Source organism: Ursus americanus, chromosome 15 (assembly GCF_024610735.1).
Source record: "Ursus americanus isolate L20-20 chromosome 15, mUrsAme1.1.p, whole genome shotgun sequence".
Lineage (NCBI taxonomy): Eukaryota > Metazoa > Chordata > Mammalia > Carnivora > Ursidae > Ursus > Ursus americanus.
Genome location: NC_142141.1, coordinates 27,305,349 through 27,309,401, shown reverse-complemented (window position 1 = coordinate 27,309,401; position 4,053 = coordinate 27,305,349). Strand labels below are relative to the sequence as shown.

Here is a 4,053-nt window from a genome sequence, read left to right as displayed (position 1 = left end):
CCACTGGGATAGGGGTGGTGATGAAGATTTTTTCAGACAGACAGAAACAGTTTATGCTAATACTCTGAGGGGTCAAAGAGCTTGGTTTATTTGAGAAACAGCAAATAAGGCATTGAGTTTGAAATTCAGTGAGGGAGGCAAAGAAAGGGAGAAAATAAAGCTGAAGAGGTCAGCAGGAGCCAGATCATGCAAAAACTTGTAGGACTTAAAATTCTAGCCAAAAAGCAATTGGAACTCATTGAAGAATTGAGCAGGGCAAAGATATCATCAGATTTTAATTTTAAAAAATTCTACTGTCTGCAGAATTGAGGAAGAAGGATTGGGGAGGAAGAAGAGGAAAGAGGAGGCACAAGAATAGGCAGAGGAGGCCGGTCAGGGAACCATCCCAGTTAAAGATGAAAGTAACTTAGCCTAGGGGAGGTAAATTCTGGGAGTTGGCTTCAATGCACATGCAATTATTGTTGGCTGTACTTATGGTTATTTGAGGAAACTTTGCACCCTTCTTGCACTCTCCTTGTGTGGGGATTTCCCATGCCAACCATGCTCTAGGAACTTCTTTGGTGTTCTCTTTAGAGTAAGTGGAAACAAGTTAAATGTATTAAAGAGTAAGATCTTTCTTATAAATTCTTATTGTCGTTTGTGTTTTCTTTCCACACCTTGATGGTGACTTCACCATTTCATTTCCACTGACCAGAGAGCATTGCTTATTAAACTCAGATTCCCTTTGGCAAAGACATTTGATGTGTGTTTATTTTTTTATTACACACTTACTAATGTTCATTCCATTTGGTTTCTTCATTTTTTCAAGATATGATTCTACACAGAGCATTAAAAAAAAAACTTCAAAGCAATGGCTGCTTTTTTGCAAACGGGAATTTTTATTTTTTAAATTCCAAATGTTTACATTTACTTGAGCTTCTCCTCTCTGTGCTGATTTGCAACATGCTTCAGATTCAAATGAAGGTCTTATCTACAGAGTTTTATCTGAACTGTGGACTATGAAAAACTAGCAATGCTTTTATGCAATACATGTTATCTATTTGCCGTGCACGCATAACATCTTTCCTCAATCTCATAGTTGACCCTAGCCCTAATACTTAAGTTCTCTAAGGGTATCAGTTGAAGAATCAAGACTTTAAAAAAAAAAAAGCCGTCATATTTTCTTAATACTTAAATGTTATATTTATCTGATGTTTTGAGAAATGTATGAGGGATGAGATTAAAAAAAAAATGTATGCACTTTCCCCCAGACTAATTTTGACAGCTTAAAAAAAGAAGTGGCTATTATAAAACATTATGTAGACTGAAAAGAAACTCAGAACAAAACTTCAAGGGACGGCTGGGTGGCTCAGTCGGTATCTGCCTTCGCCTCAGGTCATGATCCCAGGGTCCTGGGATTGAGTCCCGCATCAGGCTCCTTGTCGGCCAGGAGCCGGCTTCTCCCTCTGCCTCCTGCTCTCCCTGCTTGTGTTCTCTCTCTCTCTCTCTCTGACAAATAAATAAATAAAACCTTTGAAGGTATAAAAGCCTTTCTGGGGGAGGGGGGGAGTCTTTCTGTCCAAAGAATTATTATTTCAGCACATCCACAAAAATGAACAGCATAAAGATGATTTAAATGACAGAATATCAACATCAAAGTTCTCAGGATAGGGAAACAAGAGAAAAAGCCATGTGCCTAACAAATGTTAAAGGGCTATGATTAAAAACAAATGATAAGCTCCAGGTTGTGTAAAATCATCCAAAATCAGAACTAAAGCTATAACCTTATTTAGATATCTCTATTATCTTACACTGTGCCTGAAGGACTGCAACGACTCCCCAGAGTGCCAGAAGCATACTTCCTTGAGCACTGCTTTAAATAGCACTGATGTATTACACGGCTGTTGTTTCTGAAGTATTTCATATTAAAAACCTGTGTGCGTGTATGTGTATGTGCGAGAAACACATGGAATACGTCTTTGGTAGGCATTTGTCTCCTGATGGGTCAATATATAATACATGATCATACACTTTGCCTTCATTTGAGTGGGCATGCCAATCGGTCTCTTTAGCATGGTAAAAGTGAAGGCAAAAAAGTGGGAGCGAGCTGTTATTTCGTATTTTAGTGAATAATTTCAGCTCATGGTCATTGATAAAAGACGTGCAAATGGTAGAATTTAGGATGCTCCAGAGGTGCCAAGCACAAGAGTCATTCTGGATGTTAAAATGCCTAAGGAGGATAAGCATCTTCTAGGAACTAGTGGAAGAAATCCGTGGCAAAAAGCAGAGCCATTTAGTGATGGTGACCATCTTTTGTCCTCACTGTAGCTAAGAAGAAATGACGAACAGTTCCATGAACAGTGGTTGGGAGAATACAAGGTCGGGTGCATTCTTCAACTCAGGGTATTCAAAGAGAGTAGAATCAAGATTGCCAATGCAATGCCCAGAATGTCATCCCATATCATTATCTGCTTGCAGTTAGCACTCCCCTTTCTATAAATGCATCCCTGAGCTAACAGAGTATGACTACATTAAAATGACTTCATTTGGCTACTTTAATTTTCAAATGGAAAACATCACTTAGTTGATTCAATTCAAGCAATAAATATTTTGGGGGGATTAAGCTCAAGCCCAGCACTTCACTGAATGCATCACATCTATAAAAGAAATTAAAGTTTCTTCCCATGAATAGAGAGGGAGTTCACTGGTGAGATAAGAAATTCGCAAAGATAATAACTGGAGAGACAGCTGGGTGGCTGAGCCGGTTAAGCCTATGCCTTTGGCTTTCGTCGTGATCCCAGGGTCCTTGCTGAGCAGGAAGCCTGCTTCTCCCACTGCCTCCACTCTCCCTGCTTGTGCTTTCTCTCTCTCTGACAAATAAATAAATAAAATCTTTAAAAAAAAAAAAGGAAAATAACTGGAAAATAATACTAAAGGATATATAACTAAGGGAAGCCGTGTTATAGAACCATACAGTAAGTTCTACTTAAATTGAACAAGTCCAGGCACAGGTCATGATGATGACAGAACTTGCATTGGTTCGTGAAGTTTGGATAGAATTAGGTTCAGAACGGAGGATAAAGGTATTCTAGACAGGGCAACATCAAAAGTAAACAAAATTAAAGTCAGGGCCCATGCACAGCTGACCCGTGGCGCGGACTTCAGCGGTCTCCTTTGCAAATGGGCATGGTGGCCTAGCGTCCCCGTCCCCGCCACCCGTGATCATGCTCCGAGGCCCTCGAGGGGTCACCGCTGAGGTTTCAACTAGCCCACAAGGAACAAGCTTGGCAGTCATCCCCTCCAGCACCTCCCCACCCACGACTATCACCGGCGGCGCCTGGGTTCCACTTCCAGTAACAGCTCCTACGAAGTGCAGCACTTTCTGGGGAAGCCATCCCTCACCACCCTGGTCTCCCCAAAGCCACACACCCCCCCTCGGGCACTAGGAGGTGAGCTTCTTCTTGGGGAAGTCCACTTTCCCATTCATGGCTACAGTGTTGGAGTCACCAGAATGCTCGGAATCTCTCCAGGCCTCCAATGGCACGATCACCTGTGACTTGGCTCTGGAAGCCATGGGAAGCAGGCTGGTGGTCAGCTCCGCAAAGCCAACACTGGGCCCCAATCTTGGGCGGCCACCACCAGCCACCAGGCTCAGGGAGGCGCTAGGCTCTTGAGTGCCCCTCCCTTCCCTGTAGAGGAGGCAGACTACAGCACGGGGACATATGAGTTCTTTTATATCAAAACAGCAAAACACCAAATTAGGAAGCTGAGCGAACCCCACTCTTTACTATCCAAGCCACATGCAAGCCTTCCTGACACCCTATAACCATGTGCCTTGCACCAAATGGAAAATAAACTCCAAGGAGCCAGTCAAAAAAAAAAAAAGTAAAGACAGAAAAGGGATGGCTCAGTTGGTTAAGCCTCTGCTTTCAGCTCAGGTCATGATCTCTGGGTCCTGGGATGGAGGCAGGATGGGGCCCCTGCTCAGCGGGGAGTCGGCTTCTCCCTCTGCCTCCTGCTCCCCCTGCTTGTGTGCTCTCTGTCTCTCTCTCTCTGACAAAGAAATAAATAAAA

At 42.9% G+C, this 4,053-nt stretch overlaps 1 pseudogene; it reads left to right on the top strand.

Moving 5' to 3' along the window:
* Window positions 1-3,203: 3,203 nt before the first annotated feature.
* Window positions 3,204-3,805, top strand: LOC148108861 (pancreatic progenitor cell differentiation and proliferation factor pseudogene; annotated as a pseudogene).
* Window positions 3,806-4,053: the final 248 nt, after the last annotated feature.